This window comes from Alosa pseudoharengus, unplaced genomic scaffold, assembly GCF_046254945.1.
Source record: "Alosa pseudoharengus isolate Yale_2024_CS ecotype anadromous, Long Island Sound unplaced genomic scaffold, YU_APseudo_1.1 YU_APseudo_1.1_scf_1, whole genome shotgun sequence".
Classification (NCBI taxonomy): Eukaryota; Metazoa; Chordata; class Actinopteri; order Clupeiformes; family Clupeidae; genus Alosa; species Alosa pseudoharengus.
In genome coordinates, this window is record NW_027468564.1 from 12590275 (window position 1) to 12603085 (window position 12811).

Here is a 12811-nt window from a genome sequence, read left to right on the forward strand (position 1 = left end):
TGTTATCTACAGTAGTACTATTTCAAAATCAAATAAGATACAGAATAATTATCACAGATATTTATCAATTATCAATATCATTGCATCGCATTGGGCTTGTGTACATGTGAGAATGAATAAACTGACAGATTATGTCCAGAAGAATTTAAAGTACAGAGATGAGTATAAATGATAATCAGGGAGGAAATCAAGTAACATTCATGAGAAATCAAGTAACATTCACTTTACTTATTAGTGATTGTTCTTAGGCTTCTTCTGGTACTTTTCTCTGTGAGAAAGAGAAAGAGAGCAATATTAAAGAGAGCGATATATTAATACATATTAAATATCTATATACTTAGCTATTTCCACATAGATTTTTATGGTCCTACTAGCTACCCCACATACCATTTCAGTTGTTTGAGAATGACACAAAAATACAAACACTCCTTGTTTTGTCCTTATCATTGTCATGGTCAATTGATAGAAATAGTGACTGATACCAAATGAAAAAAAAAACAGTTTTTAATGCCCTCAATATTACACTTAATGCACATTTTTTCCAAAATCCAGGGCCCTTTCGGAAGTCAAGAGACATTTAGTACAGACTTTAAATTGTTTACACATGCTTTTTATGAGATGGTCTTCCACCCTAAAAAATTTGAGGAGGCTAGGGGAAATATTTGTCAAGATATTAATGCCCAAACATGGCACATTTTTTTCAAGCTATAAAAATGAAAGAATGTCAAGGTTTGACAGAAGATTTGCACAGAAATATTTCACAGGCCTTGGTTTTAGGACCCATTGATGATATAGACAAGGTTTGAACAAAATCTGAGACGGTGCAGCAATAACCTTATCTGATTTGACACGGATTGACTCTTTGTGGTTGTACATTTATTGCACTACTCCACCTGTGTGTGCATCAGCAAGGGCGCAGCTACCCATTTTTGAGGGGTATGCAACAACAATATTGTGCCCCCCCCCCAAAAAAAAAAAAAAAAAAACTAAAGTAAAACAGAAGGCCAATATTATACACTTTTGTATTAAATATTTTTTTTAAAAGAAATGCTGCCAATTTGATGTTTAACTTGATGAAGTATTGATAAATGGTGCATTGTCACTTTAAGAGAGTCTAAACAGTTCTCATAACGTCCTTTTGCCAGCTGTTGCTCACAAAGGCTGATCCAACTCTAGCCTTGTTTGTTTGCGCCACATTAACAACACAATATTAAGTGATTACAAGGAGCTTTCATTGTTAGGATATGGAAACATGTAATGAGTTGTTGCTAGCGTGACATTTTTGTTTGCAGTTTTCCATTAAAAGTGCAGTATGAGCATGGTAGCCACCTAGCTATCTGAATGGAATAGGCTGTTTCAATCGGCATATGCTTAGCAAACGCTAGTTAGTCTGTTAACATGAATATTTGCAAGCCTCCAAGCACAGACGTCACACTTTAAATCCTACCTGTTGCCTTTCACCGTCCACTTATTTAACTGCTGTCGCATCCCTTGACATGCCATCTCCTTTTCCCTCTTTCTTTTTCTGTTTTTAGCCACCGACAACTCACTACTCGTACCTGCTCGCTCAGCACTCACGGCGCCCCCACTCCCTCTTCTATGTCAAAATTCTATGATGGAATCTTATGAGATAGGGCACCTAGCCTGTTAATCCTCTAAAATATTATTGAGAAAATATTAAAATGATTTAGAAACGCACAACAGATAGATATATAAAAAATAATCAAGTCTAACCTTTTTTATTGTGAAGTCGTATTGATACCGATGTATCCTCATAAAGTGTACTGCACATCTCCAGGACAACCAGTTTAGATATGCTTTCATTATATTCTGTCATTTCTATTTTTTGTTCTTTTCAGTAGAGTTTTCTTTCTGCTATGGCGTTGTAGCAGCCCCTCAACTTGGAATAAACAGGCTTGGGAGTGTTTCCATACGGGTGTACTTTAATTCAGACGAGTGTGCATAGCACCAACACCGTAAAAACTTGAAAGGAAAATAACAAAGGCAATTTAGCCAGATACAAAATAGTCCTTTGACAAATGCACTTCAGCAAGCTAGCATCACATTGATAACAGCATTGGCAGGCAACAACCATTATAAGAAATGAATCTCATTACATTTTACATGAACGTATGAAATGAATTAATATGAAATACATAGTACAGTACATTACAATGAACCACATACCTCGCTCCGCGTATCAAGGGGTGCTAACCCCACTAACACAAAACGTTAAGGGAACGTTCGGGAACGTTAGTGTATGGTTCCCTAAAGGTTAGTTCGAACCAAACCAAAAACTAACGGTTAGGGAACGTTCCCTAAGGGTTCTAATGTTCCCTAAACGTTAAGGGAACCAACCAACTAAAACGTTCTCCTGTGGTTGAACAGTACCTTCACACAACGTTCCCGTTTGGTTGTCTTTGGTTGTTTTTTGGTTGTTCTGAGTGCGGTTTTGAAATGTTTATTTAAACAAGCTCCATTTCAGTTTTTGAAGCAACATACAAAATGTTTGCAGTCACTTGATTTAGATCCACTCAAATGATTGGTCTTATAAAATCTAAGTAAGGTAAACATCATATCAAGATAATATTCATTTTAGGCTAATATCAATTTTACTAAATAAAAAATATATACTTTTGTGCTTTTTTTTACCGTAGGGCCTATTAGGTGAATGAACTTTTAAGAATTTATCAATAGAACACTTTTCACAACTAAGAAAATTCACTTATTTCATTTCACAATTCACTTCAGTTCAATCTTTTTTTTTTTTTTTTTGGTAATTCAAGTACACTAAGCATGGGTCAAAACAATCCACAAGGAATCCATCTATGTACAGGATCAGGCGTAATTAAAAGGAGGAAGCAAGAGAAAAAAAAAGTAATAATAAACAAAACAGAAAAAAAAAAACATATAACTAGGGCTTAGTCATTAAATCATATTCTGTAACACTGTTCAAAAGTTGTACTGCTTTCTTAGCCTTCATAGCTTTAAGGGCTTTTGTATAATAGAGGAAATCATTGTAAAACCCACTAAAAGTGGGCTTAACCTTTGAGTATTTACATTTATGTATAAAAAATTTACAGAGAATAACAATCACATTGACTAAGAGATCATCGTTATCATTCACAGTACAGAGTCCATATATAATGTCCTTCAAGTCAAAGTTATCTAACATAAAACATTTAGGTGATAAATTCAGAAATAGTATAGCTTCCCTATATAACAATACTAACAGCTCCATCTCCTTACCAGGGGGCACTTCACCCCGTTTTAATATTGGACGTGGAATCAAACAAGGCTGTCCTATTTCTCCCCTTCTTTTCATAATTGCAACAGAAATGCTCTCTATTCTTATAAAAAACTCAAATATTGCCCCACTTGACGTTTTGGGATTGCCAGTTGTAATTAGCCAGCTGGCAGATGACACAACTATTTTTATGAAGCATCTGGCCGAGACACCAAAAGTTTTGAAGACGATTGAGTCTTTCTCTAAAGCCTCTGGCCTGAAATTGAATTTAAATAAGTGTGAGTTAATGCCTATCCACAAGTGCAATCTAACCGAAGCCTATAACATTCCCATAAAATCTACAGTTAAATATTTAGGTATACTTATTTCTAGTGATCCAACAGAAAGGGAGAACATGAATGTGTCAAGGATAACCAAGGATTGTCAGGCTAAACTTAATTCATGGTTACTGAGAGACATTAGCTTACTGGGTAGAGTCTTTCTAACAAAAATGGAGAGTATCTCAAGGTGTATATATCCTGCTTATTCAATGGCTATTTCCAAGAGAGCCATTAAAAAAATCAATCAAATAAACTTTGACTACATATGGAAGAAAAGGGTTCACTATGTTAAAAGATCAGAAATCATAAAAGACATCAGAGATGGAGGGTTGGAGGCCATTGATATTGACTCCATAAACGGAACATTAAAAATCAAGTGGTTGAAATCATTTTTAAACAACAGTACCAGCTTCTGGTACCATATCCCCCATGAAATATTCAAAAAAATAGGTGGTATAGATTTTTTCCTTAAATGTGATTTCTGTATTCAGAAACTGCCCATCAAATTATCCCTCTTCCATCAGCAGGTTGCTCTATACTGGAAGATTCTGTACAATCATAATTTTACCCCTCACAACACACCTATCTGGAACAACAGATACATTACTGTAAAGAAGTCATCCTTGTTTATCAAGGACTGGCTAGAGAAGGGCATCTGGTCAGTCCTGCATTTAATTGATTCTAATGGTTGTCTTTTAACATATCAAAGCTTTTGTTTGAAGTATGAGTTAACCTGCAACATTGATACATATCATTCTGTATTTGATGCCATACCTGACTCCATTTTAGGCCTAATTAGAGGAATAATTTCAGATCCCAATATTTGTCCTTCCCTACCACGGCTCTTTGTTGAAGGTTGTGACTTTAAGAGTTTTAGATGCTCCAACAAATGACTTCAGTTCAATCAGACAGGCTCTCCCTTACACGTAGGCCTACCCCCACGCCAGTAGGGGGAAGACAGCGCCTCTGCTTTCAGGTGATCGATTGAAGTCTTGTCCTGACTTCCGTAAACGGACTCTGTTTGAATTCCGTGATTCTTGAACACCGCTGGAAGAAGTCTTGGAATGGATTACACTCGACTTGAATTCGATCTCACGAAAGTAAGTGAAATATGTTACAGTTTTATGATGTAGGCCTAGTGGTTGTAATGCAAGGGTTTGAGGTTTAACCTTAAGTCCTTTCACTTGTAGGGCTTTGTTATATTCCGATTCTGCCAAGTTTGTAATTTACCAGAGCACATTGCTCGTTAGTCTTTGTTTGCTGCTGTTCTCAACGTGTTATGTTTTGCGGCATTGTATGTTTTGTGTCATCGTGTTAACCTGCTCGCGTTGATGTTACAAATAATACCACTAGGCTACCGTTTCTTTTAATTAGTTTTAGTGTACAGTCAGTCCTTTTAGGACGAGGCTGAAGTTGGCACCACTTTCGTTTCCGCGGGGGAAGACCACTTTCAGATCGCGGGGGAGTTAAGTTTCCGTTCCACCTTAAATAATGCAATTTTCTACCTCGTCCACAAGGGGCCAGTGTTGACCGCAAATCCGCGATAACACAGGCATGTGCCTGTTGCAGATGAACAGGCATTGTTCACAGACGTTCAAAAGCCTGTATATCTTTTTTCTGTTGACTCCACTGCCGAATGTTTTGAGAAATGTTGCCTTTTGTGTTCTATTAAATAATTTGGTAATTTAGAGGGGGGGGGGGGGGTGTTATGTAGAGGGTGGCAGATTATGTAGTTTTTTCTTTATTTTCTGTGCTGGATCTTTTGATACATGTTGTGTTATGTTTTTTTCTATTAAATAATTTTGTTCATTTTACACTGGGGGGGGGGGGGGGGGGGGGTGGTGGTATGTAGTTGGTAGCAGATTTTGAAGTTTTTCTACAGTAAATGTATTCCCTACGGCCTACATGTCATTTTGCATCGGACTTTTCAACACATTCTGAAACTACACTCTCCTCTTTCCAATGACACCCCACTTGTGACATTCTATGGTTGAAAATGCCCTTTTCTGCCCCTCTGAAAATACAGTATATATTTTGTGAAATTGCAGAATTTCAACACTTGAACAGACAGATAGCCCATAAAGAATTTTGCAAGGAATGTTTCACCACATTCTATAACTACACTTCCTCCCCTTTCCAATGACACCCCACTTGTGAAATTCTATGGTAGAAAATTGGATATTTAGCCCCTCTGAAAATATAATATATATTTGTGGAAATTGCGGAATTTCAGCACTTGAACAGGGACAGATATCCCATGAAGGATTTTGCAAGGGGTCTTTCACCACATTCTGAAACTACACCTCCTCCACTTTCCAATGACACCCCACTTGTGAAATTCTATCCTGGAAATGTGACCTTTCCACCCCTTAGAACATATAATATGTATTTGTGAAATTGCAGAATTTCAGCACGTGAACAGCTACACACATCCCATAATGTCCTTTGCATCGGCTGTTTCAACACATTCCGAAACTACACTCGCTCTTCTTTCCAATGACAACCCCCCATGTGAAACCCCCATCGCATAAAATGGCTTTGTTTTCGATTAGAACTCCCATGGCCTATTTCTCTCATTGCAGTTTTTATACACTAAAATTTGTCCCTATTGGTCAAGACTGATTTGTTGCAAACAATTTCACCGTATATGAATAGTTGAGTGTGTCCTCTTCCAATGACTTCCTTCATGAGCAATTCTATCCAAGAAAATAGGCTTTTTTAATTTTAAAATCCTCAAGCTATTATTCTGATTGTGGCTTTCAACACTACATTTTCTCCCTATCACTCAAGTCATTTGGCACATTTCGGTCATTTTGGGGGCCAAGCAGTGAAGCTGCGAAGCATCATTACTGTTTCTACCTTTTCTTATTGGGGGCCAGTAGCAAAGCCCAATTGTATATTTACGCTTTCCTATTATTCGGGACCAAGCAGTGTAGGCACCCATTGTGTTTGTACATTTTCCTATTATTGGGGGCCAAGCATCGAAGCTGCAAGGCACCCACTGTGTTTATATGTTTTCCCATCTTAAGAACACACAATAAATGTGGAGTCTTTTTACCACTGTGGGGGCGCTATAATCACAGGATGTAGGCTCATATATCAGCAATGCTTTCGCGTACCGAAACAATATGGTATATGGACTTAGGACCCCATCCCGAGGACACACAATATATTTGGTGACCTTGGACCACTAGGAGGTACTAAAGTTACAGGAAATGAGCTCATATCTTGGCAATGCTTTCTCGTACCGAAACCAGACTTGGGTCATGGATTCGCCACACAATAATGTTGGTGATGTTTGGTCACTAGGGATAGATTAGATTAGATTGGACTCAACTTTATTGTCATTGTGCAGAGTACAAAGTCAACTAAATTCAGACACTGCTCTTGCTTGCTTGCCTGCCGGTTCACACTTCACCCCTCACTCTCAGTGCAACATGCACCTCCACCATCAAAGGCTGATGCACGCCTCCCCCACAACATGTTCATGAACAATGCGACTACACCAGTGGTCTCCAACACGGTGCCCGCGGGCACCAGGTAGCCCGCGGGACGGCTATGAGGCGCCCCCAGCGCACTTTCTAAAAAATAGCCAACAGGTCACCTGCAGATCACGCTCTAAAAACACGCTCCATTGTGAAGTTTTCAATAGATATTTAAGTCTAGACCAGAACCATTTTAAGAATGTATGTAGCCATACATCTGTAACAATAAATTGATATTGGTGATACCTTATAAATTGTAGCTGCGTTAAAATTTAGCCTTTGGCTTCAAATCCGTTTCCCATTCAATCTTTAAACAACAACGGAAGCGGAGCGCACACGCTGCTCGCACGCATAGACAGTAAAGGGGGAAAAACTTGCTTGTCTGGTGTAGCCAATGAAAGCATATCTTTGCAAAAGTTCTGTGGCCATTCCATGTTCGTCAAATACGGTTCTTGCATGATTGTTCAAGGACTGAAAAACAATTGCTTTAGCTCACAGGCCTTTTCTCCTCCGTAGGCAACTGCCGTATAATAGCGCTAAAAATGTTATAGCATGCATGACTGAGCAGGACTGTGCATTACCCTTTTTTGTCAGATCATGGATCATTTCAGGTGTGCAATAACTTTAAAAGGAGTTTTCATATGTTAGGGTGGTGTGGGCGATTACTATTGAAATGTTAAAACCGAATTGTCCACTGAAATCAGAACTTAAACATCCCCTGAATTCATAATGGTGGGTTGGTATAAATTGGGTACAAATTGTAACCCAAATTATTAATTGCACAAAAAGAAAGTTTTTTTGTAAAAAAAAAAAAAAAAAATAGATTAGATTCCCCATGCAAACTTTGAAATGAACAAACTGAACAAAAATGTTGGTAGTGTTGCATAGGTTATTGATATTAAATTTGAAAATACAGTTGCTTAATATATAAAGACGTATAGGCCTGCACAAATAATGATCATTTAAAAGTAAAAATCACATAGGCCTATTATTTAGGAGGACTACCCTCGCAAAAAAGGGGTGAGGGTATGTTTGTTTTAAATGAGTAGCCCTCCATATGATTTCGGGTCTTCAGGTAGCCCTCATTCCCAAAAAGGTTGGAGACCCCTGGACTACACTAACGCTGTTCACAAGCCACCAGTCTACAGCCACCAAATACCCCTCATCCCCCCTCTGGACAAGGGGAAGAGTGCTGTGAGTATCATGTTCCTTGACTTCTCCAGTGCTTTTAACACCATCCAACCCCTCAGACTGGGTGAAAAACTCCTGCAGATGATTGTGGATGCTCATCTGGTATCCTGGATTGCAGACTACCTGATAGAGCGGCCACAATTCGTCAGACTGAAGAACTGCCTCTCCGACACCGTGATCAACAGCACTGGAGCTCCACAGGGAGCAGTGCTCTCTTCAGTCCTTTTCAACCTGTACATGTCTGACTTCTGCTACAACAAAGTCATGCCACATGCAGAAATTTTCAGACAATACTGCAATTGTGCGGTGTATCAGGGATGTGCAGGAGGAGGAATATAGGAGCCTGGTGAAGGACTTTGTGCAATGTCCGGAGGTCTAAGCCCGCTCTGCTCCCAGTTACCATTGAGGGGGTCAATGTGGAGGTGGTAAGCACTTACAAGTATCTGGGGATACATCTGTACAATACACTGGACTGTTCAGTCAACACTGAAGCACTCACAAAAAATATGAACACAATTCCCCCATCCTAGCATCTTTACACTGGCTACCTGTTAAAAGTCTCATTGACTTAAAAATATTACTTCTAACATACAAAGCCATAAATGGCTGGGCACCTATATTAAAGATCTTTTAGTACCATATTACCCACCTAGACTGCTACGATCACAGAATACTAGACTTCTTGTAATCCCAACAGTAGAGGCAGAGCTTTCTGCTACAGCGCACCCCTCCTCTGGAAGTAACTCTCTCCATCAATTTTATTAGCAGACACCCTCCCTATTTCCAAGTCTAGACTTAAAACATACATCTTTAGTGCCTCCCATAGTTAGGTATGGTGTAGTGTGGAACTTCCGGGTTTTTATTGGAATGGACCACCTCTGCTGTGTCCTCATGTGACTGGCGCTCTAGTCATGCGTGTCATGGTGGCAATTGACTACCCTTCACCATGCCTTAGGTATGCTGCTGTAGCATAGCGCTGTCATGTACTTTTCATGTGTCACGCCGTACAACTCTGCTTCTTTCTCTCTCTCAACTCCCCCTCTTACCTCTTGTCTTTGTCTTGCCATTCAACTCCCTCTTCTCTCCTAGGCAAGTTCAACTCCCTCTTCTCTCCCTCTCTTGCCTTTTGTCTCTATATAATATATATAGTATAACACTATATAATACCATTGATATACTTATTAATACTAACCATCATGACTTATAGTTATACCTACTATTTATCTCTCTTTCTTCCCTCTTACCTCACTTGTGAGAAACTATTACCAGTCATCAGCCATCCTTGTGTTTGGCCCTCATCGCACCTGATGTCCCATCCCTATGATGACTGCCCTATGTGATGACCCTGTGCCCCTTCAGGCCTTCTCCTGTCAGTGCACGGGCAGGGCTGGGCCTGGTTGGGCTAATACCCTCATTGATTACACCTATGGTTAGGGTGGGGCTATATTAGGGGTTCCCTATCTTTCTGATAAGGCATTTTTCTTACTTCTTGCAGGCACTCACTTTGATTCTCTCACACTTTGCTCTCTCCCCTCATTTTTAACTCTACATCTCTTTCTCTTTCTTTGTCTTTAGGCCTACTTCACTAGCTTCTTTGCATCCATACATCCATACACTCATACACGCACGCCACCACTCCCATTCATTTCCCCCTAGACATTTTGCTATTGGTAACCTTGTGCTTTACTTTAATAAATTAATATATTTGGTTTGAACCTTGTTGTCCGTGTCCCTCTTTATGTTTCGGTCTGGGAACGAGCTGGCCGTAACACTTACCATTGCCTATAGCAGTCCCCTTGTCTGGATTCCTGGCCCGTGCAGCCTAGCTACCCAGTACTTGACATATGACAATTCCTAATCCCTATGGACAATACATGCCCTACATTGGACTATTTGAATTTCCTGACACTAAATAGGATTCATGCATACATCGTACTGGTTATGTAACCATTTTAACTCTTTGTAACATACCTCAGGTTGTTGTGTTCTATTCTGTACACCTAACTAACCTATTCATTTATTATGTATACAGTACAGACTTTACTGCCCTGTAACTGACCCTAGGCAGATGGGTCAGGCCCTTGAGTCTTGTATCCACTCAAGGTTTCTTCCTATATGTATCTCCAATTGTGGAGATACATATAGGTGTGAAAAGTGGCCTGAGTAGAATAAGTGTGCAAAGTTTGAGCATTTTACTATGTACATTTGTATGTGCTGCCATGGACTCCCATGGCACTAGAAAGAAGCATAATAACAAATCCTACTAGCCCTATAGGGTCCCTACGCAGCTTCAATGCTTGCCCCCCAATAAGACAAGGTAGAAACACTAATGGCCCCAAAAATGACAGAAATGTGGCAAATGACTTTTAAGTGATAGGGACCAAATGTAGTGCTGAAAATGTATAATCAGAAAAATAGGCCAAAATAAATTTCCCATGACAAATGGGAAGTCTAGACCAAATCTAGTGCTGAAAATAATAAATTTCTCAAATACATTTTATTTTCAAGGGCCATTCTTAACGATAGAATTTCATATAGGGGGTGTCATTGGAAAGATGAGAGGGTGTAGTTGGGTAGATGACAAATAGCAGAATTCAGACTGTCCATGTGTCACACACTTATAAAAAATGGCAATTGTTAAGAATTGATATGGAAATGTTGTAGGTCTGGTAGATTCAAGTTCTGTCATATTAAATTTATTGGATTTGTATTTAACTTTTGACTTAAAATAATCATCCAAACATAAAAAATGTCATATGGTGTGACTGTCCACCATGTGTGCGAACTTCCTAAAAAGCGCGTATATCCATAAAAAGTATAATTACTTTAAAGTTTTACCATGCATATAAAATAATTGGATGTTTTTTACAACCACAGAAAGTTTTGATGTTTATGCATGCTGTCCAACTAAGTTATAATCAAATATATTTTGTCCATAAAATGGTTGTCATATGGCGTGACACTATATTGTATATTTTGACCGGGCATTCATTTGGACATTATTATTGTGAAGAGGACCCTGCTTAACCAGGAAGTAACAATAGAATGTCAGGAGTAATTGGCATGGTCATGAGGGGAGTTCTGCTTTTTAGATTTTTATATAAAAAGCTTTGAATTGGACATCATCAATCGTGGCCAAATTTTAGTGTCTTATGGTGTGACATCATTTGCCTAAAAAGTAGCTTTTTTTCACAAATATTCTTCATGAATTCTTAAAAAGCACTACTGCCATGTGGTCAGTTGCATGCTCAATAATAGTTAGCTGTATTTAACTGTCTAGAAAATTAGCTTAACTGTCAAAATGTCATATAGTGTGATGCTGTATCATATGGTGTGACAGCTTTTTTCACACAAAAAAAAGTCACACTATATGACATTTCTGTCACACCCTATGACCAAATTGCATTTTTATATAAAAGTTCTTGTAAAAACATGTTTTAAATTCAGATATTATATGTTTTTTGTTAAATCTGTGATAATTGGGAAAAAATGTATCTGTACAATTCATATTTCTCATACTTTTTTCTTTATGTTACCATGCGATGTAAGTTTAAAAAATAAATACTAAACTTTCATCTATTTTGCTGTTACACGCATACACCATTCATACAGTGACTTCAAAATTCATTGTTAATGATTTTATAGTCATTAAAAACCCTGTTTTGCTCTGACACATGGTGGAGTGGTGCAGTTCATCGTATGGCGTGACACCATGTCATTTGGTGTGACATTAAATAATGTCACAAAAAAAGACTTTATAATTGAAAAATCATTAAAACATCAATAGCACACAAAGGAAATGGTATCTGCAAGAACCTCAAGAATTTTGAGTGAGTTCTTACAAGAAATATCAGAATTAAGCTAAAATATCTGGTTACACTTAGGAGCATTCTCCACCTTGACAAAATAACTTGTTAAATGTTAGGTTTTTCTTCTAAATATTCACAAGGAAATGTTGCAAACAAGGAAAATCAAAGCAAACATGATTAAAATGTACAGTAACATAAATTAAAGTAGAAAAAAGTATCTAATTTTCATTTTATTTCAAATTATTGTCACGTCACACCATATGACAATTTTAGGCACTAACATGACAAATTCACATATAAATATATATTTCACTTTTTTTTTTTGAAAAAAATGTATATTAGTCAAGTTTAGAGATACAGCAACACATATAAACACTTTTTAGGGATGATATTTGAAGTTTTTAAAAATTCCTTTTTTCAGGCTTATTTGTCATGCACCCAGTTTCAGAATGTGGTGAAACATCCCTTGCAAAATCCTTCCTGAGATGAGTATGGCTGTTCAAGTGCTGAAATTCATCAATTTCACAAATACATACTATATATTCAAAGGGCAAAAAAGGGCATTTTCCACAATAGAATTTCACAAGTGTGGTGTCATTGGAAAGAGGAGAGAGTGTAGTTTCAGAAAGTGGTGAAAGACCCCTTGCAAAATCCTTCATGGGACATCAGTCGCTGTTCTAGTGCTGAAATTCTGCAATTTCACAAATACATATTATATTTTCAGAGGGGCTAAATATCCAGTTTTCAACCATAGAATTT